Consider the following 27,857-nt stretch of genomic DNA (forward strand, 5'->3'; position numbering starts at 1 on the left):
GTAGGGGTTAATATAGTTGCATACCTGGTGTCTGTAGGGGTTAATATAGTTACATACCTGGTGTCTGTAGGGGTTACTATAGTTACATACCTGGTGTCTGTAGGGGTTAATATAGTTACATACCTGGTGTCTGTAGGGGTTAGTATAGTTACATACCTGGTGTCTCTACCCGTCTATAGTGGTAGGGGTTACTATAGTTACATATCTGGTGTCTGTAGGGGTTACTATAGTTACATACCTGGTGTCTGTAGGGGTTAATATAGTTACATACCTGGTGTCTGTAGGGGTTAATATAGTTACATACCTGGTCTCTGTACCTGTCTGTAGGGGTTACTATAGTTACATACTTGGTGTCTGTAGTGGTTACTATAGTTACATACCTGGTGTCTCTGTACCTGTCTGTAGGGGTTAATATAGTTGCATACCTGGTGTCTGTAGGGGTTAATATAGTTACATACCTGGTGTCTGTAGGGGTTACTATAGTTACATACCTGGTGTCTGTAGGGGTTAATATAGTTACATACCTGGTGTCTGTAGGGGTTAGTATAGTTACATACCTGGTGTCTCTACCCGTCTATAGTGGTAGGGGTTACTATAGTTACATATCTGGTGTCTGTAGGGGGGTTACTATAGTTACATACCTGGTGTCTGTAGGGGTTACTATAGTTACATACCTGGTGTCTGTAGGGGTTACTATAGTTACATACCTGGTGTCTCTACCGTCTATAGTGGTAGGGGTTAGTATAGTTACATACCTGGTGTCTGTAGGGGTTACTATAGTTACATACCTGGTGTCTCTACCCGTCTATAGTGGTAGGGGTTAGTATAGTTACATACCTGGTGTCTGTAGGGGTTACTATAGTTACATACCTGGTGTCTCTACCCGTCTGTAGTGGTAGGGGTTGATACAGATGTCTTTCTGTTTGGATCCGAAGGCGTAATTGGCAGCACTCCAAGGCCTTGAGTTCATGATGAGACTGTAGGTCGGGCCACCTCCACACTCTGCAGTAGATGACGTGGGGAGACCTTTACGATGGGACACCTGGAGACGACCGTCCAGAGACCGAGGGATCGTCACACACTTACCTGGTGGAAGAGGTAGAGAGGGGGGTCAGAGACACATAGAGGAGATGGAGGTAGAGGGGGTTCAGAGACACATAGAGGAGATGGAGGAGGTAGAGAGGGGGTCAGAGACACATAGAGGAGATGGAGGAGGTAGAGAGGGGGTCAGAGACACAGAGGAGATGGAGGAGGTAGAGCGGGGGTCAGAGACACAGAGGAGATGGAGGAGGTAGAGCGCGGGGGGTCAGAGACACATAGAGGAGATGGAGGAGGTAGAGAGGGGGTCAGAGACACATAGAGGAGATGGAGGAGGTAGGAGCGGGGGGTCAGAGACACATAGAGGAGATGGAGGAGGTAGAGAGGGGGTCAGAGACACAGAGGAGATGGAGGAGGTAGAGAGGGGGGCAGAGACACAGAGGAGGAAGAAGAGGTAGAGAGGGGGTCAGAGACACATAGAGGAGATGGAGGAGGTAGAGAGGGGGTCAGCGACACATAGAGGGGAGATGAAGGAGGTAGAGAGAGGGTCAGAGACACAGAGGAGATGGGGGAGGTAGAGAGGGGGGTCAGAGACACATAGAGGAGATGAAGGAGGTAGAGGGGGTTCAGAGACACATAGAGGAGATGGAGGAGGTAGAGAGAGGGTCAGAGACACATAGAGGAGATGGAGGAGGTAGAGAGGGGGTCAGAGACATATAGAGGAGATGGAGGAGGTAGAGCGGGGGGTCAGAGACACATAGAGGAGATGGAGGAGGTAGAGAGGGGGTCAGAGACACAGAGGAGATGGAGGAGGTAGAGAGGGGGGCAGAGACACAGAAGAGGAAGAAGAGGTAGAGAGGGGGTCAGAGACACATAGAGGAGATGGAGGAGGTAGAGAGGGGGTCAGCGACACATAGAGGAGATGAAGGAGGTAGAGAGAGGGTCAGAGACACAGAGGAGATGGGGGAGGTAGAGAGGGGGTCAGAGACACATAGAGGAGATGGAGTAGGTAGAGAGAGGGTCAGAGACACATAGAGGAGATGGAGGAGGTAGAGAGGGGGGCAGAGACACAGAGGAGGAAGAAGAGGTAGAGAGGGGTTCAGAGACACATAGAGGAGATGGAGGGGGTAGAGAGGGGGTCAGCGACACAGAGGAGATGGAGGAGGTAGAGAGGGGGGGCAGAGACACAGAGGAGGAAGAAGAGGTAGAGAGGGGTTCAGAGACACATAGAGGAGATGGAGGGGTAGAGAGGGGGTCAGCGACATAGAGGAGATGGAGGAGGTAGAGGGGGGGCAGTGACACAGAGGAGGAAGAAGAGGTAGAGAGGGGGGTCAGAGACACATAGAGGAGATGGAGGAGGTAGAGAGGGGGGTCAGAGACACATAGAGGAGATGGAGGAGGTAGAGGGGGGGGGGTCAGAGACACATAGACGAGATGGAGGGGGTAGAGAGGGGGGTCAGAGACACATAGAGGAGATGGAGGAGGTAGAGAGGGGGGTCAGAGACACATAGACGAGATGGAGGGGTTAGAGAGGGGGGTCAGAGACACATAGAGGAGATGGAGGAGGTAGAGAGGGGGGTCAGAGACACATAGAGGAGATGGAGGAGGTAGAGAGGGGGGTCAGAGACACATAGACGAGATGGAGGAGGTAGAGAGGGGGGGTCAGAGACACATAGAGGAGGAAGTGAGAGAGGTTGGATGGACAGAAACACTTCACCTCACGATGATATTAGAGGAGATGAAGGAGGTAGAGGGGGTTCAGGGTAGCCTAGTGGTTAGAGCATTGGACTAGTAACCGAAAGGTTGCAAGTTCAAATCCCCGAGCTGACAAGGTACAAAATCTGTCGTTCTGCCCCTGAACAGGCAGTTAACCCGCTGTTCCTAGGCTGTCATTGAAAATAAGAATTTGTTCTTAAATTAACTGACTTGCCTGGTTAAATAAAGGTAAAGAAAAAAAATATATATATATATTTAAATCCAGATCTACGAAATAACACACACAACAACACACATACACACCACAAACCACACCACACCACACACACACAGTCACTCACTGGGTTTTCCGGGGCAACTGAGAGCTCTTCTCCAGCTCCTCCATCGCTCCTTTCTTCTTCTTTACTTTCTTCACCAGGGAGTCCACAGCCTTCTCCGCCCACTTCTCCTCTTCATCGCCCTGTTTCCATCCCAGCAGCCTCTTCACCGCTGGACTGGTGAAGGAGAAGAGTGACGTAATGGAGGTGGACGAGTGCATAATGGATTGAGGTGTAATGGATTGAATGGGATGGACGGGGTGAGAGGGGGGGAGAAGGGGATAGAGGGAATGGGATGGATGGAGGTGAGGGGGGAATAGAGGGAATGGGATGGATGGGGGTGAGGGGGGAGGGGATAGAGGGAATGGGATGGATGGGGGTGAGAGGGGGGGGGGATAGAGGGAATGGGATGGATGGGGGTGAGAGGGGGGATAGAGGGAATGGGATGGATGGAGGTGAGGGGGAGAGGGGATAGAGGGAATGGGATAGATGGAGGTGAGAGGGGGATAGAGGGAATGGGATGGATGGAGGTGAGGGGGGAGGGGATAGAGGGAATGGGATGGATGGAGGTGAGGGGGGGATAGAGGGAATGGGATGGATGGAGGTGAGGGGGGATAGAGGGAATGGGATGGATGGGGGTGAGGGGGGATAGAGGGAATGGGATGGATGGGGGTGAGAGGGGGGGATAGAGGGAATGGGATGGATGGAGGTGAGAGGGGGGATAGAGGGAATGGGATGGATGGAGGTGAGGGGGGATAGAGGGAATGGGATGGATGGAGGTGAGAGGGGGGTAGAGGGAATGGGATGGATGGAGGTGAGGGGGGAGAGGGGATAGAGGGAATGGGATGGATGGAGGTGAGGGGGGATAGAGGGAATGGGATGGATGGAGGTGAGAGGGGGGGTAGAGGGAATGGGATGGATGGAGGTGAGGGGGGATAGAGGGAATGGGATGGATGGAGGTGAGGGGGGATAGAGGGAATGGGATGGATGGAGGTGAGAGGGGGGTAGAGGGAATGGGATGGATGGAGGTGAGGGGGTAGAGGGAATGGGATGGATGGAGGTGAGGGGGGAAGAAGGGGATAGAGGGAATGGGATGGAGGTGAGGGGGGAAGAAGGGGATAGAGGGAATGGGATGGATGGAGGTGAGGGGGGGGAGAATGGGATAGAGGGAATGGGATGGATTAACTTCCACGCAGGTAGAGGAGTGAGGGAAGTTCGGGTTCTTTGGTTCCGTTTGTGCTTCCCAAAGAGACCAGGAGGAGGGAGGAACGTCTGGAACGGAGGTGGGAATATTGGAACGCTGCCACCATCACAAATATCTTATTCTTCGTCTCTCTCTCTCTCTCTTTCTGTTTATTCTTTCTCTCTCTCTCTCTTTCTGTTTCTTCTCTCTCTCTCTCTCTCTTTCTGTTTCTTTCTCTCTCTCTCTCTCTTTCTGTTTCTTCTCTCTCTCTCTTTCTGTTTCTTCTTCTCTCTCTCTCTTTCTGTTTCTTCTTCTCTCTCTTTCTGTTTCTTCTCTCTCTCTCTTTCTGTTTCTTCTTCTCTCTCTCTCTTTCTGTTTCTTCTTCTCTTCTCTCTCTTTCTGTTTCTTCTTCTTCTCTCTCTCTCTCTCTCTCTCTCTCAGTGTCTCTCTCTCTCTCTCTCTCCTCTCTCCTCTCTCTCTCTCTCTCTCTCTCTCAGTTTCTCTCTCTCTCCCTCTCTCTCCCTCTCTCTCCCTCTCCCTCTCTCTCTCTCTCTCTCTCTCTCTCTCTCTCAGTTTCTTCTTCTCTCTCTCTCTTCTTCTTCTGTGTTTGTCTCCTGGTCTGGTCAGAATGGTATCCTCCTGTAATGAATGTTATTCCTCACACAGTCAGGAGTCCCGGTCGGGTTTCAGACATCTGGCCAGAGAAGAGAGGGACAGAGTTAGGTGCTAATTTAACACACACACAAGATTGATTTTGTTAGGAGATAATTAGGGCTGGGACACTGAATCAAGTCTATGGGGACTGTAGGGATTATATATCAAATCAGTCATCAAGTCTTTGGGGACTGTAGGGATTATATATCAAATCAGTCATCAAGTCAATGGGGACTGTAGGGATTATATATCAAATCAGTCATCAAGTCTATGGGGACTGTAGGGATTATATATCAAATCAGTCATCAAGTCTTTGGGGACTGTAGGGATTATATATCAAAAATCAGTCATCAAGTCATCAAGTTTGGGGACTGTAGGGATTATATATCAAATCAGTCATCAAGTCTTTGGGGACTGTAGGGATTATATATCAAATCAGTCATCAAGTCAATGGGGACTGTAGGGATTATATATCAAATCAGTCATCAAGTCAATGGGGACTGTAGGGATTATATATCAAATCAGTCATCAAGTCAATGGGGACTGTAGGGATTATTACAGTCAATTTTATATCAGCAGTTGGTTTACAGTAACCCAACCTATATTCCTCTTTCTTTCCCAGGACTCCCTCTTTCTCTCCCCCTCCCCTCTCCTCTCTCCCTCCTCCCCCTCCCTCCCCCTCTCCTCTCTCTCCCTCCTCCCCCTCTCCTCTCTCCTCCCTCCCCCTCTCTCCCCCTCTCTCTCTGTCTGTTTTCATCAGGCTGGTTCCCGTCCAGCAAGGTTTTGCTACAAAACCTAATGTGCCATTCAGTTACTGCACTTCTTGATGGGAGGAGGACTCCGATAGTCTTCTTCTCCCCCTCCCCTCTAGGTCATATCTCTCCCTCTCCTTTTCTCCTACATGCAACAACTGAGGGCTCTTTATTCCATTGTCAAACAGTCTAATGTAGCCAACACATACAGTGCCAACACATACAGTGGAACGACATTTATTGGATATTTCAAACTTTTTTAACAAATCAAAAACTGAAAAATTGGGCGTGCAAAATTATTCAGCCCCCTTAAGTTAATACTTTGTAGCGCCACCTTTAGCTGCGATTACAGCTGTAAGTCGCTTGGGGTATGTCTCTATCAGTTTTGCATATCGAGAGACTGAATTTTTCCCATTCCTCCTTGCAAAACAGCTCGAGCTCAGTGAGGTTGGATGGAGAGCATTTGTGAACAGCAGTTTTCAGTTCTTTCCACAGATTCTCGATTGGATTCAGGTCTGGACTTTGACTTGGCCATTCTAACACCTGGATATGTTTATTTTTGAACCATTCTATTGTAGATTTTGCTTTATGTTTTGGATCATTGTCTTGTTGGAAGACAAATCTCCGTCCAGTCTCAGGTCTTTTGCAGACTTCATCAGGTTTTCTTCCAGAATGGTCCTGTATTTGGCTCCATCCATCTTCCCATCAATTTTAACCATCTTCCCTGTCACTGCTGAAGAAAAGCAGGCCCAAACCATGATGCTGCCACCACCATGTTTGACAGTGGGTATGGTGTGTTCAGGGTGATGAGCTGTGTTGCTTTTATGCCAAACATAACGTTTTGCATTGTTAACAAAAAGTTCAATTTTGGTTTCATCTGACTAGAGCACCTTCTTCCACATGTTTGGTGTGTCTCCCAGGTGGCTTGTGGCAAACTTTAAACAACACTTTTTATGTATATCTTTAAGAAATGGCTTTCTTCTTGCCACTCTTCCATAAAGGCCAGATTTGTGCAATATACAACTGATTGTTGCCCTATGGACAGAGTCTCCCACCTCAGCTGTAGATCTCTGCAGTTCATCCAGAGTGATCAGGGGCCTCTTGGCTGCATCCCTGATCAGTCTTCTCCTTGTATGAGCTGAAAGTTTAGAGGGACGGCCAGGTCTTGGTAGATTTGCAGTGGTCTGATACTCCTTCCATTTCAATATTATCGCTTGCACAGTGCTCCGTGGGATGTTTAAAGCTTGGGAAATCTTTTTGTATCCAAATCCGGCTTTAAACTTCTTCACAACAGTATCTCGGACCTGCCTGGTGTGTTCCTTGTTCTTCATGATGCTCTCTGCGATTTTAACGGACCTCTGAGACTATCACAGTGCAGGTGCATTTATACGGAGACTTGATTACACACAGGTGGATTGTATTTATCATCATTAGTCATTTAGGTCAACATTGGATCATTCAGAGATCCTCACTGAACTTCTGGAGAGAGTTTGCTGCACTGAAAGTAAAGGGGCCGAATAATTTTGCACGCCCAATTTTTCAGTTTTTGATTTGTTAAAAAAAGTTTGAAATATCCAATAAATGTCGTTCCACTTCATGATTGTGTCCCACTTGTTGTTGATTCTTCACAAAAAAATACAGTTTTATATCTTTATGTTTGAAGCCTGAAATGTGGCAAAAGGTCGCAAAGTTCAAGGGGCCGAATACTTTCGCAAGGCACTGTAGTTGTCCAGTAGTTAGGTAGTTTATGTGGTCTTGTAAAAGGGAGTATTGTGGGTTCGTCCTCAGAACCCCTGGTTCCTGTTCTTCCTCAGAACCCCTGGTTACTGTTGTTCCTCAGAACCCCTGGTTCCTGTTGTTCCTCAGAACCCCTGGTTACTGTTGTTCCTCAGAACCCCTGGTTCCTGTTGTTCCTCCTCAGAACCCCTGGTTCCTGTTGTTCCTCAGAACCCCTGGTTACTGTTGTTCCTCAGAACCCCTGGTTCCTGTTGTTCCTCAGAAACCCCTGGTTCCTGTTGTTCCTCCTCAGAACCCCTGGTTCCTGTTGTTCCTCCTCAGAACCCCTGGTTCCTGTTGTTCCTCAGAACCCCTGGTTACTGTTCTTCCTCAGAACCCCTGGTTACTGTTGTTCCTCCTTAGAACCCCTGGTTCCTGTTGTTCCTCCTCAGAACCCCTGGTTCCTGTTGTTCCTCCTCAGAACCCCTGGTTCCTGTTGTTCCTCAGAACCCCTGGTTCCTGTTGTTCCTCCTTAGAACCCCTGGTTCCTGTTGTTCCTCCTTAGAACCCCTGGTTCCTGTTGTTCCTCCTCAGAACCCCTGGTTCCTGTTGTTCCTCAGAACCCCTGGTTCCTGTTGTTCCTCAGAACCCCTGGTTACTGTTGTTCCTCCTCAGAACCCCTGGTTACTGTTGTTCCTCAGAACCCCTGGTTACTGTTGTTCCTCAGAACCCCTGGTTACTGTTGTTCCTCAGAACCCCTGGTTACTGTTGTTCCTCAGAACCCCTGGTTACTGTTCCTCCTCAGAACCCCTGGTTACTGTTGTTCGTGATCTGTTGCTCTTCATGTTTGAACCTCTTGGACTAGCGTGACAAACCTGATATTATATTGATCTTATTATGTTATATCTGTATTATAATCTATAGTACATAGAATATAGGCAACATAAAAAAGGCCCAACATGCGTGAGTTGTGCTCCCCACCATATTGACATGCGGGGAGCAAGCTCACTATAATTCAGCGTGCAACTGAGTTTCATTCTGGGACTGTGCGCAGATGAGCGAGTCTTTTTCCAGCCCGTCGTCGGTCACTTAAAAACCTACTATCATTGACAGTGGAAGTAAACAACCATGAAAAAGAGAGCGTCATCTTACCCCGCGGTATTTAGCCTATATGTCAGTTGGAAAAATTAGCCTATAACAGCGTAGGTTACTAGGTTTGTGTTTTGGCAGCTGCGGTGCCAACACTATAAGCTGCACTTGAATGCGGTAGGACCGCACCAGCGCGTCTGTTCCCGCTCTGCCTATCTTGACTCCTTTCTGAAACTGGCGTCACTCCGTCTACAGGCTCAATTAGGCTTAATTACCTAATGCTTTATCACCAGAACACCCCCCCCTCTCTCTCTCCTCCACCCTGAATATAAACACACCAGTTTCTTTTCACTACGAGGAAGTTGTTTTTCTGTACATGATGGTGAGTTCCCCTCCTCGACCTCTACGCACCTACATACTAAGAGAGCGGCAAGGTAAACAACACTGTCACACAAGCACACTGCTTTCCGCCTAGTGGTGGTTTTACTAGGGGCTAGGGCTTTACATCGCACTCTATCTGGTTTACATATCAGCATCACAATCTCTTCTGCTATTTCACAATACTGTTTCCCACTACAGTCAACCAGGCTTCTTCCAAATGGCTGCATTGACTTCTGACTAACACGTAACACCTTGGCCTATTACATATAAAGGCTGAGGCCTATAACATCCAATACAAATTCAGTGAATCAGAATCTGAAAATCCTTCTCATGTTTACCTCGTTGATATGTTTCACCTACAATCCCCAAAACAAAATGTATTTAACGTGTATTTAACATGCTCATGTCTGTTTGTAATTAAACAACACTTGAGGATCCACAAGTTAAAGTTAGTTTCATCCCCTCAAAACACATAATATTCTGTCTCTTACCTCTGCCGTGTGATGTCCATTCAATATGCGCTGCATGGTTGTTGTGGATGAGGGATGATCCCTGTGCCCACGCGTGCCTCTGTGTCTGTGTGTGTGCGTGTGTGTGTGTGTGTGTGATGTCTATCTGGCCGGTTGAGCGCAACGTAGAGCAGAAAGAGAGAGACAGAGAGAGGGAGAGAGAGAGAGACAGAGAGAGCGAGACAGAGAGAGAGAGACGGAGAGAGAGAGAGAGAGAGAGAGAGAGAGAGAGAGAGAGAGAGAGAGAGAGAGACAGAGAGAGAGAGAGAGACAGAGAGAGAGAGACAGAGAGAGAGAGACAGAGAGAGAGGGAGAGAGAGAGAGACAGAGAGAGAGCGAGACAGAGAGAGACAGAGAGAGAGAGACAGAGAGAGAGAGAGAGAGACAGAGAGAGAGAGAGACAGAGAGAGAGAGAGACAGAGAGAGAGAGAGAGAGAGAGACAGAGAGAGAGACAGAGAGAGAGAGAGACAGAAAGAGCAGTCAGTAGGTGTGGAGCCTGCTTGCTAGGAGCCCTGGATCCTCCGCTTGTCGAGCTGAGCGCCACAACCCCGGCGTCAGACAGGCTGGAGCCGCAGGCGCCTGGGTGCCAGATCCCTCCGCAGCCTGCCTGCCCCTGGAACTTTCCCAGAGTTCCAGAGAGATTCAGACAGACAGCAGCGGTGTGTGTTTTCTCTCTCTGTGTGTGTTGCTCATCCTAAAGCTATCCGAAACATTACACAGATAATTGTGATTATATTGCCCATATTAAAGACTATATATTTACCTGGTACAGAGTGAATATATATATACAGTGCCTTGCGAAAGTATTCGGCCCCCTTGAACTTTGCGACCTTTTGCCACATTTCAGGCTTCAAACATAAAGATATAAAACTGTATTTTTTTGTGAAGAATCAACAACAAGTTGGATACAATCATGAAGTGGAACGACATTTATTGGATATTTCATACTTTTTTAACAAATCAAAAACTGAAAAATTGGGCGTGCAAAATTATTCAGCCCCTTTACCTTCAGTGCAGCAAACTCTCTCCAGAAGTTCAGTGAGGATCTCTGAATGATCCAATGTTGACCTAAATGACTAATGATGATAAATACAATCCACCTGTGTGTAATCAAGTCTCCGTATAAATGCACCTGCACTGTGATAGTCTCAGAGGTCCATTAAAAGCGCAGAGAGCATCATGAAGAACAAGGAACACACCAGGCAGGACCGAGATACTGTTGTGAAGAAGAGTAAAGCTGGATTTGGATACAAAAGATTTCCCAAGCTTTAAACATCCCAAGGAGCACTGTGCAAGCGATAATATTGAAATGGAAGAAGTATCAGACCACTGCAAATCTACCAAGACCTGGCCGTCCCTCTAAACGTTCAGCTCGTACAAGGAGAAGACTGATCAGAGATGCAGCCAAGAGGCCCATGGTCACTCTGGCTGAACTGCAGAGATCTACAGCTGAGGTGGGAGACTCTGTCCATAGGACAACAATCAGTCGTATATTGCACACATCTGGCCTTTATGGAAGAGTGGCAAGAAGAAAGCCATTTCTTAAAGATATCCATAAAAAGTGTCGTTTAAAGTTTGCCACAAGCCACCTGGGAGACACACCAAACATGTGGAAGAAGGTGCTCAGGTCAGATGAAACCAAAATTGAACTTTATGGCAACAATGCAAAACGTTATGTTTGGCGTAAAAGCAACACAGCTCATCACCCTGAACACACCATACCCACTGTCAAACATGGTGGTGGCAGCTTCATGGTTTGGGCCTGCTTTTCTTCAGCAGGGACAGGGAAGATGGTTAAAATTGATGGGAAGATGGATGGAGCCAAATACAGGACCATTCTGGAAGAAAACCTGATGGAGTCTGCAAAAGACCTGAGACTGGGACGGAGATTTGTCTTCCAACAAGACAATGATCCAAAACATAAAGCAAAATCTACAATGGAATGGTTCAAAAATAAACATATCCAGGTGTTAGAATGGCCAAGTCAAAGTCCAGACCTGAATCAATCGAGAATCTGTGGAAAGAACTGAAAACTGCTGAACACAAATGCTCCCCATCCAACCTCACTGAGCTCGAGCTGTTTTGCAAGGAGGAATGGGAAAAAAATTCAGTCTCTCGATGTGCAAAACTGATAGAGACATACCCCAAGCGACTTACAGCTGTAATCGCAGCAAAAGGTTGCGCTACAAAGTATTAACTTAAGGGGGCTGAATAATTTTGCACGCCCAATTTTTCAGTTTTGATTTGTTAAAAAAGTTTGAAATATCCAATAAATGTTGTTCCACTTCATGATTGTGTCCCACTTGTTGTTGATTCTTCACAAAAAATACAGTTTTATATCTTTATGTTTGAAGCCTGAAATGTGGCAAAAGGTCGCAAAGTTCAAGGGGCCGAATACTTTCGCAGGCACTGTATATATATATGGTTAAGTACTATAGACTACATCTTTACCTGGTATAGAGTGAATATATATATATAGGGTTGAGTACTATAGACTATATCTTTACCTGGTATAGAGTGAATATATATATATATATGGTTGAGTACTATAGACTATATCTTTACCTGGTATAGAGTGAATATATATATATATGGTTGAGTACTATAGACTATATCTTTACCTGGTATAGAGTGAATATATATATATACGGTTGAGTACTATAGACTATATCTTTACCTGGTATAGAGTGAATATATATATATGGTTGAGTACTATAGACTATATATTTACCTGGTATAGAGTGAATATATATATATGCGGTTGAGTACTATAGACTATATCTTTACCTGGTATAGAGTGAATATATATATATATATGGTTGAGTACTATAGACTATATCTTTACCTGGTATAGAGTGAATATATATATATATGGTTGAGTACTATAGACTATATCTTTACCTGGTATAGAGTGAATATATATATATACGGTTGAGTACTATAGACTATATCTTTACCTGGTATAGAGTGAATATATATATATATATATGGTTGAGTACTATAGACTATATATTTACCTGGTATAGAGTGAATATATATATATACGGTTGAGTACTATAGACTATATCTTTACCTGGTATAGAGTGAATATATATATATAGGGTTGAGTACTATAGACTATATATTTACCTGGTATAGAGTGAATATATATATATATATATGGTTGAGTACTATAGACTATATCTTTACCTGGTATAGAGTGAATATATATATATATGGTTGAGTACTATAGACTATATATTTACCTGGTATAGAGTGATATATATATATATACAGTTGAGTACTATAGACTATATCTTTACCTGGTATAGAGTGAATATATATGTATAGGGTTGAGTACTATAGACTATATATTTACCTGGTATAGAGTGAATATATATATATATAGGGTTGAGTACTATAGACTATATCTTTACCTGGTATAGAGTGAATATATATATATACGGTTGAGTACTATAGACTATATCTTTACCTGGTATAGAGTGAATATATATATATGGTTGAGTACTATAGACTATATATTTACCTGGTATAGAGTGAATATATATATATACGGTTGAGTACTATAGACTATATCTTTACCTGGTATAGAGTGAATATATATATATATATAGGGTTGAGTACTATAGACTATATATTTACCTGGTATAGAGTGAATATATATATATAGGGTTGAGTACTATAGACTATATCTTTACCTGGTATAGAGTGAATATATATATATATAGGGTTGAGTACTATAGACTATATATTTACCTGGTATAGAGTGAATATATATATATATGGTTGAGTACTATAGACTATATATCTTTACCTGGTATAGAGTGAATATATATATATAGGGTTGAGTACTATAGACTATATATTTACCTGGTATAGAGTGAATATATATATATAGGGTTGAGTACTATAGACTATATCTTTACCTGGTATAGAGTGAATATATATATATATGGTTGAGTACTATAGACTATATCTTTACCTGGTATAGGGTGAATATATATATATAGGGTTGAGTACTATAGACTATATCTTTACCTGGTATAGAGTGAATATATATATATATATGGTTGAGTACTATAGACTATATCTTTACCTGGTATAGAGTGAATATATATATATATGGTTGAGTACTATAGACTATATATTTACCTGGTATAGAGTGAATATATATATATAGGGTTGAGTACTATAGACTATATCTTTACCTGGTATAGAGTGAATATATATATATACGGTTGAGTACAATAGACTATATCTTTACCTGGTATAGAGTGAATATATATATATATACGGTTGAGTACTATAGACTATATATTTACCTGGTATAGAGTGAATATATATATATATACGGTTGAGTACTATAGACTATATCTTTACCTGGTATAGAGTGAATATATATATATAGGGTTGTGTACTATAGACTATATATTTACCTGGTATAGAGTGAATATATATATATAGGGTTGAGTACTATAGACTATATCTTTACCTGGTATAGAGTGAATATATATATATATATATGGTTGAGTACTATAGACTATATCTTTACCTGGTATAGAGTGAATATATATATATATGGTTGAGTACTATAGACTATATCTTTACCTGGTATAGAGTGAATATATATATATATAGGGTTGAGTACTATAGACTATATCTTTACCTGGTATAGAGTGAACATATATATATATATGGTTGAGTACTATAGACTATATCTTTACCTGGTATAGAGTGAATATATATATATATGGTTGAGTACTATAGACTATATATTTACCTGGTATAGAGTGAATATATATATATATATATACGGTTGAGTACTATAGACTATATCTTTACCTGGTATAGAGTGAATATATATATATAGGGTTGAGTACTATAGACTATATATTTACCTGGTATAGAGTGAATATATATATATAGGGTTGAGTACTATAGACTATATCTTTACCTGGTATAGAGTGAATATATATATATATGGTTGAGTACTATAGACTATATCTTTACCTGGTATAGAGTGAATATATATATATATGGTTGAGTACTATAGACTATATATTTACCTGGTATAGAGTGAATATATATATATACGGTTGAGTAATATAGACTATATCTTTACCTGGTATAGAGTGAATATATATATATAGGGTTGAGTACTATAGACTATATATTTACCTGGTATAGAGTGAATATATATATATATAGGGTTGAGTACTATAGACTATATCTTTACCTGGTATAGAGCGAATATATATATATAGGGTTGAGTACTATAGACTATATATTTACCTGGTATAGAGTGAATATATATATATGGTTGAGTACTATAGACTATATCTTTACCTGGTATAGAGTGAATATATATATATAGGGTTGAGTACTATAGACTATATATTTACCTGGTATAGAGTGAATATATATATATATAGGGTTGAGTACTATAGACTATATCTTTACCTGGTATAGAGTGAATATATATATATAGGGTTGAGTACTATAGACTATATATTTACCTGGTATAGAGTGAATATATATATATACGGTTGAGTACTATAGACTATATCTTTACCTGGTATAGAGTGAATATATATATATATGGTTGAGTACTATAGACTATATATTTACCTGGTATAGAGTGAATATATATATATACGGTTGAGTACTATAGACTATATCTTTACCTGGTATAGAGTGAATATATATATATAGGGTTGAGTACTATAGACTATATATTTACCTGGTATAGAGTGATATATATATATATAGGGTTGAGTACTATAGACTATATATTTACCTGGTATAGAGTGAATATATATATATACGGTTGAGTACTATAGACTATATCTTTACCTGGTATAGAGTGAATATATATATATAGGGTTGAGTACTATAGACTATATATTTACCTGGTATAGAGTGAATATATATATATATGGTTGAGTACTATAGACTATATATTTACCTGGTATAGAGTGAATATATATATACTGTTGAGTACTATAGACTATATCTTTACCTGGTATAGAGTGAATATATATATATAGGGTTGAGTCCTATAGACTATATATTTACCTGGTATAGAGTGAATATATATATATACGGTTGAGTACTATAGACTATATCTTTACCTGGTATAGAGTGAATATATATATATAGGGTTGAGTACTAAAGACTATATCTTTACCTGGTATAGAGTGAATATATATATATATATAGGGTTGAGTACTATAGACTATATCTTTACCTGGTATAGAGTGAATATATATATATACGGTTGAGTACTATAGACTATATCTTTACCTGGTATAGAGTGAATATATATATGGTTGAGTACTATAGACTATATCTTTACCTGGTATAGAGTGAATATATATATATATACGGTTGAGTACTATAGACTATATCTTTACCTGGTATAGAGTGAATATATATATATATACGGTTGAGTACTATAGACTATATCTTTACCTGGTATAGAGTGAATATATATATATACGGTTGAGTACTATAGACTATATCTTTACCAGGTATAGAGTGAATATATATGTATACGGTTGAGTACTATAGACTATATCTTTACCTGGTATAGAGTGAATATATATATATATACGGTTGAGTACTATAGACTATATCTTTACCTGGTATAGAGTGAATATATATATATATACGGTTGAGTACTATAGACTATATCTTTACCTGGTATAGAGTGAATATATATATATACGGTTGAGTACTATAGACTATATCTTTACCTGGTATAGAGTGAATATATATATATAGGGTTGAGTACTATAGACTATATCTTTACCTGGTATAGAGTGAATATATATATACGGTTGAGTACTATAGACTATATCTTTACCTGGTATAGAGTGAATATATATATATGGTTGAGTACTATAGACTATATCTTTACCTGGTATAGAGTGAATATATATATATATGGTTGAGTACTATAGACTATATCTTTACCTGGTATAGAGTGAATATATATATATAGGTTTGAGTACTATAGACTATATATTTACCTGGTATAGAGTGAATATATATATATATAGGGTTGAGTACTATAGACTATATCTTTACCTGGTATAGAGTGAATATATATATATATGGTTGAGTACTATAGACTATATCTTTACCTGGTATAGAGTGAATATATATATATAGGGTTGAGTACTATAGACTATATCTTTACCTGGTATAGAGTGAATATATATATATAGGGTTGAGTACTATAGACTATATCTTTACCTGGTATAGAGTGAATATATATATATAGGGTTGAGTACTATAGACTATATATTTACCTGGTATAGAGTGAATATATATATATATGGTTGAGTACTATAGACTATATCTTTACCTGGTATAGAGTGAATATATATATATATGGTTGAGTACTATAGACTATATCTTTACCTGGTATAGAGTGAATATATATATATATAGGGTTGAGTACTATAGACTATATCTTTACCTGGTATAGAGTGAATATATATATATAGGGTTGAGTACTATAGACTATATATTTACCTGGTATAGAGTGAATATATATATATATAGGGTTGAGTACTATAGACTATATCTTTACCTGGTATAGAGTGAATATATATATATACGGTTGAGTACTATAGACTATATATTTACCTGGTATAGAGTGAATATATATATATATAGGGTTGAGTACTATAGACTATATCTTTACCTGGTATAGAGTGAATATATATATATATACGGTTGAGTACTATAGACTATATCTTTACCTGGTATAGAGTGAATATATATATATGGTTGAGTACTATAGACTATATCTTTACCTGGTATAGAGTGAATATATATATATATGGTTGAGTACTATAGACTATATCTTTACCTGGTATAGAGTGAATATATATATATAGGGTTGAGTACTATAGACTATATATTTACCTGGTATAGAGTGAATATATATATATAGGGTTGAGTACTATAGACTATATCTTTACCTGGTATAGAGTGAATATATATATATATGGTTGAGTACTATAGACTATATCTTTACCTGGTATAGAGTGAATATATATATATAGGGTTGAGTACTATAGACTATATCTTTACCTGGTATAGAGTGAATATATATATATAGGGTTGAGTACTATAGACTATATCTTTACCTGGTATAGAGTGAATATATATATATAGGGTTGAGTACTATAGACTATATATTTACCTGGTATAGAGTGAATATATATATATATGGTTGAGTACTATAGACTATATCTTTACCTGGTATAGAGTGAATATATATATATATATAGGGTTGAGTACTATAGACTATATCTTTACCTGGTATAGAGTGAATATATATATATATATATATAGGGTTGAGTACTATAGACTATATCTTTACCTGGTATAGAGTGAATATATATATATATATAGGGTTGAGTACTATAGACTATATCTTTACCTGGTATAGAGTGAATATATATATATATATAGGGTTGAGTACTATAGACTATATCTTTACCTGGTATAGAGTGAATATATATATATATATAGGGTTGAGTACTATAGACTATATATTTACCTGGTATAGAGTGAATATATATATATATAGGGTTGAGTACTATAGACTATATCTTTACCTGGTATAGAGTGAATATATATATATAGGGTTGAGTACTATAGACTATATCTTTACCTGGTATAGAGTGAATATATATATATAGGGTTGAGTACTATAGAGTTGGACACTGATTGATGATTCCATCATTTTTTTGTTGTCAGAATTCCATTTTTTTCTAAACGTTATTTTTTTCACTGATCTTTGTCTCTCTATGTTGTCCCGTTCTGATGTGGGAAATGGCCAACACAACAACTGTATTAGATATTATACTCCATGTTGCTGGAGAGAGGGGTCAGCGCAGGTTAGAGAGCGCTGCTGTGTGTTGGTGTGTGTGTGTTTGTGCATCGTTAAAAATGGCCGTAAATCCATCATGTAAACAGGTTTTATCCACCCATCTATTTTTTTACATTTTATTTAACATTTATTTAACTAGGCACGTCATTTAATAAGAACAACTTCTTATTTACAATGACGGCCAAACCTGGAAGACGCTGGGCCAATTGTGCGCGCGCGATGGGACTCCCAATCACGGCCGGTTGTGATACAGCCTGGATTCAACCAAATCTACCGGTTAAAATGTTAAATAACGGTTTCATTGTTTATAGTTTGTTTCTTTTCACAATGCATCCGTGAAGGGTGTGTTGACGGCGTCCGCTAGCTGCCATATCGCCAACACACGTCGTAGATCAGGGGTGTCAAAGTCAAATGGACGGAGGGCCAAATAAAAAATTTAGCTACAAGCCGAGGGCCGGACTGTTCGAATGTTCATTGAAAAATTTTTAAATGACGCATATAGTCTAGTGAACCTAATTGAACCTACTGAAAACCTAACAAATATATTCCAATATGATCAGATAAATAAAGCAATATTTTCTTATGGCTCTGTCAGTAATCTTTAATTTTCAACAGACACAAAAGACAAATTTCCTTTATATAAAAATCCCCATAACATGAACATTAAATGAAAGAAACCGGTATTCAAGGCACCATCAGTAGCCTATATTTTCTATTTTAGCAAAAGTGGGCTAAATTTACTTCAAAGAAAAAAACAATAATAGCAATTTTCTATCATCCACTCAACTGAAATATTTTTAAAATATAATTGGATTGAAATACAATAAAATAAAGTGCAAAAATCTATTAATCAAAAACAACACTTTGTTTAAGGAGAAGTAACATGCAGTGAAAACAAATATTAAACTTTTTCTTTTCCCTTTTTCACAAGCTGCTCTTTTAGATTGATGGACAACTGGTCTACTCTCTCGGCAATGGTGTTTCTGCTCAGACTCACATTTAAAAAGAGTTGCCTTTTTTCTGGGCAAACTTCGTCACAAACTTTAATCATGCAGTTTTTGATGAAATCCCCCTCCGTAAATGGCCGGGCTGATTTAGCGATCTCTTCTGCCAAAATAAAACTGGCCTTGACAGCAGCCTGGCCTTGTGATTTGGCTTTTTTGAACAGAGCCTGTCGAGATTTGAGGCCTCGTTTTAATTCCTCTGCCTTTTGTAGCCTTTGTTCCATGTCCATATTCTTGTTTTTGTCCGCGTGTTTCGTTTCATAATGTCGTCTCAGATTATACTCTTTCAGTACCGCCACACTTTCTCCACACAGAAGACACACAGGTTTTCCAGCTACCTCCGTGAACATATACTCCGACTCCCACCTTGTTTGAAACCCCGGTTCTCAGTGTCCACCTTCCGTTTTGCCATTTTTGATGGGTATCTGAAAGTTAATTTTACTGTGATGCTGACGACTGCTGTGCCAATAAATATTGAAATGAAGCAGCCTACTGCCTGGTGCGTCACCGTTGCATTGTGGGAAATGTAGTATTGGTGCGTGTAAAAGATCTGCGGGCTGCCGGCTTGCTGCGGTCTGCGGGCCGGTTCTAATAATAAATCAAGATCATCCCAGGGGCCGTAAAAAACCTTCTCGCGGGCGGATGTGGCCCATGGGCCTTGACTCTGACATATGTGTCGTAGATGAACTGTGGAAAGAAACCATAAACAATGAAACAGTTATTTAACATGTTAACCAGATTTAACAGCAATTATTTCAACATATAAATGATTTATTAAATGTTAGACACCTATTGATGTAACCAGTTAATGATGCCACCTGTCAAATTATTTTATAGGATGGAACAATTATAAATGTGTTTTTTTTCTGTCCAGTGCACTGTCTACACTTTTAAGATATCCAGACGCAATGCGTGTCTGTCTACCTCCGGGGAAGCAGGCTATTCCGATCACAATGTGTCTTTTGATTGTCTCCACCTGTCTAAAAAAGGTGGGTACAATCAAAATGTGGACAACAGGGCGCAAGTAAGAACCAGGTATAAGAGGGGCTACGGTGTAACACTGAAACAAGAACACCTGTGCTTTATAATAGTTTATATACTATGGCGATATTCTAAAATACTGAATAGCCTTTCCTACAACAACAACAAAAAATGCCTCAGAAGCTTTAATCTCATCTTCAAGCAGAGACATTTCTATGAACAAGTGATAATAGTTTGCAGTAGCCTCGTTTAGAGACGCTTCACTCAGACAATTTTTCATTGCGGATGGATACACCCCGTATTGTGTGAGTGCTGTGACTGATCCAGTTAATGACGCAAGCCTGGCTGGCGACAGCGAGTCTAGAAGTTTGACAGTTTCACAGTTTACAACAACTGTTGTGGAACGGAACAATACTTCCGATATTAAGAGCATCCATATCGAGGGATTTTCTCAAATCATATTTCTCGGGACTCAGACGGATCGTTCAGACCAGAGCATAGTGGAAAAAACGAGGTCGGGAGACCTGTCAGCGTATCCTGATTCGAGGTATAACATAACGGAGGAAAGCGCATCACGCAGTGAATGTGTGTCATCTCAGTATGAAATAGTTCACAAATATTTCTCATCCCTCTTCATCCCCCTTTGCATAGAAACTTGGCTATTTAAGACAAATACATTTAATAAATACACTGACTAATGCACTGTCTAGGGGCTGAACCAATCATAATGGCATATAATAAGATATATAAAGACTGTTCACTGTTCAAATAAACCTACCATTAAAATTATAGACTGATCATTTCTTTGTCAGTGGGCAAACGTACAACCTCAGCAGGGGATCAAATACCTTTTCCCTCACTGTATGTATATAGTGCACTACTTTAGACCAGAGCCCTATGGAACCCTATTCCTTATATAGTACACTACTTTAGACCAGAGCCCTATGGCACCCTATTCCCTATATAGTGCACTACTTTAGACCAGAGCCCTATGGAACCCTATTCCCTATATAGTGCACTACTTTAGACCAGAGCCCTATGGCACCCTATTCCCTATATAGTGCACTACTTTAGACCAGGCTTTATAGAATCCTATTCCCTATATAGTGCACTACTTTAGACCCAGGGCCCTATAGAACCATATTCCCTATATAGTGCACTACTTTAGACCAGGGCCCTATAGAACCCTATTCCCTATATAGTGCACTACTTTAGACCAGGGCCCTATAGAACCTATTCCCTATAGTGCACTACTTTAGACCATGGCCTATAGAACCCTATTCCCTATATAGTGCACTACTTTAGACCATGGCCTATAGGGGATGCATTCTCTGTGGAGATGTTTCAAGGCAAGCCCCTGACAGGAACTATCACTCACAAACAGGAAAGTAGAAAATAATGTATTTAGGCTACTCGAAATATGGGTTGCTATGGGAACCAGAGTTAATATGAGTTGCTATAGGAACTAGGGTTAATATGGGTTGCTATAGGAACCAGGGTTAATATGGGTTGGCTATGGGAACCAGAGTTAATATGGGTTTCTATGGGAACCAGAGTTAATATGGGTTGGCTATGGGAACCAGAGTTAATATGGGTTGCTATGGGAACCAGAGTTAATATGGGTTGCTATGGGAACCAGAGTTAATATGGGTTACTATGGGAACCAGGGTTAATATGGGTTGGCTATTATGTAGAGTGACAGGTGGGGACACTCCAGTACAGTAGGTATCATAACATTGGTTGGACAGGTGGGGACACTCCAGTACAGTAGGTATCATAACGTTGGTTGGACAGGTGGGGACACTCCAGTACAGTAGGTATCATAACGTTGGTTGGACAGGTGGGGACACTCCAGTACAGTAGGTATCATAACGTTGGTTGGACAGGTGGGGACACTCCAGTACAGTAGGTATCATAACGTTGGTTGGACAGGTGGGGACACTCCAGTACAGTAGGTATCATAACGTTGGATGGACAGGTGGGAGGTGGGGACACTCCAGTACAGTAGGTATCATAACGTTGGATGGACAGGTGGGAGGTGGGGACACTCCAGTACAGTAGGTATCATAACGTTGGTTGGACAGGTGGGGACACTCCAGTACAGTAGGTATCATAACGTTGGTTGGACAGGTGGGGACACTCCAGTACAGTAGGTATCATAACGTTGGTTGGACAGGTGGGGACACTCCAGTACAGTAGGTATCATAACGTTGGTTGGACAGGTGGGGACACTCCAGTACAGTAGGTATCATAACGTTGGTTGGACAGGTGGGACACTCCAGTACAGTAGGTATCATAACGTTGGTTGGACAGGTGGGGACACTCCAGTACAGTAGGTATCATAACGTTGGTTGGACAGGTGGGGACACTCCAGTACAGTAGGTATCATAACATTGGTTGGACAGGTGGGACACTCCAGTACAGTAGGTATCATAACGTTGGTTGGACAGGTGGGGACACTCCAGTACAGTAGGTATCATAACGTTGGTTGGACAGGTGGGAGGTGGGGACACTACAGTATAGTAGGCATCATAACGTTGGTTGGACAGGTGGGGACACTCCAGTATAGTAGGCATCATAACGTTGGTTGGACAGGTGGGGACACTCCAGTATAGTAGGCATCATAACGTTGGTTGGACAGGTGGGGACACTCCAGTACAGTAGGTATCATAACGTTGGTTGGACAGGTGGGGACACTCCAGTACAGTAGGTATCATAACGTTGGTTGGACAGGTGGGGACACTCCAGTACAGTAGGTATCAGAACGTTGAATGTCAAACTGCAATAAACCCCACAGAAGAAGAGGCGATGGCGACAACGGTTGACAGTGTCCTTCGCCCTTCCTGTTCAGGCACTGTTTTCCCTGCAGTTCTGTTAACAAGGGCAGGTGTTTGGCAGGCTGGAGCGAATGATACTGTGTGCTAGCTAGGACTCCGGTACACAGCAGGTGGGGGGACACACCTGTTCCCCCCTTTATCATCCACAAAGTTTTTTATAGCACCATGTAGTTTCCATTCAGAAAATGTTTCCATATATCAGCAACAGCGACTTGAACTGGTACTGCTGCTTCAACAATCTTCTCTCTCATTGGTCAGAGAGTCCTTTAGGTGCCTTTTGGCAAACTCCCAAGTGGCTGTCATGTGCCTTTCACTGTGGAGTGGCTTCCGTCTGACCACTCTCTACCATAAAGGCCTGATTTGGTGGAGTGCTGCAGAGATGGTTGTCCTTCTGGAAGGTTCTCCCATCTGCACAGAGGAGCTCTGTCAGAGTGACCATCGGGTTCTTGGTCACCTCCCTGAGCTGTGTGAGACTCTGAGCGTCTCGTTTTTTGTTGCTGTGTTTTACATGCATACTGGTTTTTCTATTCTTGAAGAGCTTCTTGATAATGAGACTTTCCTGGACGTTGCCCAGACAGGATGTCAGACAGACTGGTGTCCAATCACATGACCTCTTAAGAGGTCTTCCACGCTGAAGATACAGAGACACATTGATAGGTGTTAACCAAGTAGGGCCACTGGAGCTAAATCCTCTGTAATATCCTTCAATAACCAGGGGTATACCATATACAGTTGATATCGGTAGTTTACATACACTTAGGTTGGAGTCATTAGAACTAGTTTTTCAACCACTCCACAAATTACTTGTTATAGTTTTGGCAAGTCTACTTTGTGCTGTGGTAGGTGTGGAGGTCTGTTCTGATCAGATCCATCATGGAGTCTCCATGTAGTAGGTGTAGATGGGTCTGTTCTGATCAGATCCATCATGGAGTCTCCATGTAGTAGGTGTAGAGGTCTGATCAGATCCATCATGGAGTCTCCATGTAGTAGGTGTAGAGGTCTGATCAGATCCATCATGGAGTCTCCATGTAGTAGGTGTAGAGGTCTGTTCTGATCAGATCCATCATGGAGTCTCCATGTAGTAGGTGTAGAGGTCTGTTCTGATCAGATCCATCATGGAGTCTCCATGTAGTAGGTGTAGAGGTCTGTTCTGATCCATCATGGAGTCTCCATGTAGTAGGTGTTGAGGTCTGATCAGATCCATCATGGAGTCTCCATGTAGTAGGTGTAGAGGTCTGTTCTGATCAGATCCATCATGGAGTCTCCATGTAGTAGGTGTAAAGGTCTGTTCTGATCAGATCCATCATGGAGTCTCCATGTAGTAGGTGTAGAGGTCTGTTCTGATCAGATCCATCATGGAGTCTCCATGTAGTAGGTGTAGAGGTCTGATCAGATCCATCATGGAGTCTCCATGTAGTAGGTGTAGAGGTCTGTTCTGATCCATCATGGAGTCTCCATGTAGTAGGTGTTGAGGTCTGATCAGATCCATCATGGAGTCTCCATGTAGTAGGTGTAGAGGTCTGTTCTGATCCATCATGGAGTCTCCATGTAGTAGGTGTAGAGGTCTGTTCTGATCAGATCCATCATGGAGTCTCCATGTAGTAGGTGTAGAGGGTCTGATCAGATCCATCATGGAGTCGCCATGTAGTAGGTGTAGAGCTCTGATCAGATCCATCATGGAGTCGCCATGTAGTAGGTGTAGAGGTCTGTTCTGATCCATCATGGAGTCTCCATGTAGTAGGTGTAGAGGTCTGTTCTGATCAGATGGGGTGGGAGCCTTGGTAGAGTACAGTACATTAAAATCCCCATATAAGACAAGAGATGGTCAATAGCATCCTGCTGCAGTTTCATCTCATTTTCCCATGAAGGATGGCAAAGTGTTCCAACAACAATTGTTGAGATTGATATGGGAAGCTGCTGTGGGCACAACAGATTGATATGGGAAGCTGCTGTGGGCACAACAGATTGATATGGGAAGCTGCTGTGGGCACAACATGGCCATCCCATCTCCTGAGACTGTCCTCTACATACAGTACATGGCCATCCCATCTCCTGACCTGGAGACTGTCCTCTACATACAGTACATGGCCATCCCATCTCCTGAGACTGTCCTCTCCATACAGTACATGGCCATCCCATCTCCTGAGACTGTCCTCTACATACAGTACATGGCCATCCCATCTCCTGACCTGGAGACTGTCCTCTCCATACAGTTCATGGCCATCCCATCTCCTGAGACTGTCCTCTCCATACAGTACATGGCCATCCCATCTCCTGAGACTGTCCTCTACATACAGTACATGGCCATCCCATCTCCTGACCTAGAGACTGTCCTCTACATACAGTACATGGCCATCCCATCTCCTGAGACTGTCCTCTACATACAGTACATGGCCATCCCATCTCCTGACCTGGAGACTGTCCTCTCCATACAGTTCATGGCCATCCCATCTCCTGAGACTGTCCTCTACATACAGTACATGGCCATCCCATCTCCTGACCTGGAGACTGTCCTCTCCATACAGTTCATGGCCATCCCATCTCCTGAGACTGTCCTCTCCATACAGTACATGGCCATCCCATCTCCTGAGACTGTCCTCTCCATACAGTACATGGCCATCCCATCTCCTGAGACTGTCCTCTACATACAGTACATGGCCATCCCATCTCCTGAGACTGTCCTCTACATACAGTACATGGCCATCCCATCTCCTGACCTGGAGACTGTCCTCTACATACAGTACATGGCCATCCCATCTCCTGAGACTGTCCTCTACATACAGTACATGGCCATCCCATCTCCTGAGACTGTCCTCTACATACAGTACATGGCCATCCCATCTTAGGACTTCTGTCCATTCTTAACACCTGATCCCCCTCTTATGTTTAGGGACTTATCTGGAATGATGTCATGTGCCGTTTCCACCAATAGAAGCCCTGGATGATCTGAGTAGAAGCTTAAACACTTTAACAGAGATCTGGAATTGCAGGTCAGGATATTTGACAGACAAGATTTCTCATCTTCTGCTTTCTTTATTGCTTAAGTCCCCTTGGCACTTCTACATGACAGTTTCATGTCTGATACCAACAACAGTGCAAATCTTTCTTTGTTTGTCTGTGCCAGCCTTGGTTCCTCTTGGAATGGCTTCTAGTTTGCAAAATGTTGCATTTCCAGAAGCTTCTCTGTGATGTGTAGCGCCGGATGTGGGATACCTTTTCTGATATTCCGAAGAGAACCCAGTGAGTATACACACATTTTATTGACTACCATTTCAGTTGTTTTAAAATGTTATTGTCTACCATTTCAGTTGTTTTAAAAAACTCCTTCAAAAAGATATTCAGCTCAGAACGGACCACACAGACAAAATCTACAAGAAAAGTCTTCCTTGTCTTTGACTTCGTACACATGTTATTGTTGTTGTTACAGCCTCAATTCAAAACGGATTAAATAAATGTTTTTTTTGCTTTTCTCTCCCATCTACCCACAATACCCCATAATGACCAAGTGAAAACATGTTTTTGAGAAATGTTTGCAGATTTATTGAGAATGAACTACAGAAATATCTACTTTGCACAAGTATTCACACCCTTGAGTCAACATCTCGTAGAGCCGTTGGCAGTGATTACAGCTGTGAGTCTTTCTAGTGATTACAGCTGTGAGTCTTTCTAGTGATTACAGCTGTGAGTCTTTCTAGTGATTACAGCTGTGAGTCTTTCTAGTGATTACAGCTGTGAGTCTTTCTAGTGATTACAGCTGTGAGTCTTTCTAGTGATTACAGCTGTGAGTCTTTCTAGTGATTACAGCTGTGAGTCTTTCTAGTGATTACAGCTGTGAGTCTTTCTAGTGATTACAGCTGTGAGTCTTTCTAGTGATTACAGCTGTGAGTCTTTCTAGTGATTACAGCTGTGAGTCTTTCTAGGTAAGTCTCTTATTAAGAGCTTTCCACACCTGGATTCTGCAACATTTGCCCACTATTCTTTAATAAATTCTTCAAGTTCTGTCAAATTGGTTGTTGATCATTGCTAGACAACCATTTTCAAGTCGTGTCATAGATTTTCAAGGGGATTTAAGTCAAAACTGTTACTCAGCCACTCAGGAACATTCACTGTCTTCTGTATCACAACTGGCAGTGATTGGGAGTCCCCACAGGGCAGCGCACATTTAGCCCAGCGCCGCCGGGTAAGGGTTTGGCCGGGGTAGGCCATCATAGTAAACAACAATTTGTTCTTATCTGACTTGCCTAGTTAAATAAAGGTTAAATATTTATTTTTTAAACATTTGTCCTTGTGTTTTAGGTTATTGTCCTGTTCAAAGGTGAATTAATCTCCCAGTGTCTGGTGGAAAGCAGACTGAACCAGGTTTTCCTCTAGGATTTTGCCTGTGTTTAACTCCATTCTGTTACTTTTTATCCTGAAAAACTCCTCAGTCCTTAACAATTACAAGCATACCCATAACATGATGCAGCCACAACTATGATTGGATATATGGAGAGTGGTACTCAGTAATGTGTTGTATTGGATTTGCCCCATACATAACACTTTGTATTCAGAACAAAAAGTGAATTGCTTTCCCACATTTTTTGCAGCATTAGTTTAGTTCCTTGTTTCAAACAGGAAGCATGTTTTGGAATATTAATTATTCTCTACGGGCTTCCTTCTTTTCACTCTTGTCATTTAGGTTTGTATTATGGAGTAACTACAATGTTGTTGATCCATCCCCAGCTGTCTCCTATCACAGCCATTAAACTCTGTTACTGTTTTAAAGTCACCA

The 27,857-nt window shown here is 41.4% G+C and overlaps 1 pseudogene; it reads right to left on the reverse strand.

Annotated features, from left to right (window-relative positions):
* LOC135532879 (mothers against decapentaplegic homolog 9-like) overlaps positions 1-3,300 on the reverse strand; it is a 22,229-nt pseudogene extending 18,929 nt beyond the window's left edge.
* Between the last annotated feature and the right edge of the window lie 24,557 nt (positions 3,301-27,857).

Source organism: Oncorhynchus masou, unplaced genomic scaffold, assembly GCF_036934945.1.
Source record: "Oncorhynchus masou masou isolate Uvic2021 unplaced genomic scaffold, UVic_Omas_1.1 unplaced_scaffold_2082, whole genome shotgun sequence".
NCBI classification, from domain to species: Eukaryota; Metazoa; Chordata; class Actinopteri; order Salmoniformes; family Salmonidae; genus Oncorhynchus; species Oncorhynchus masou.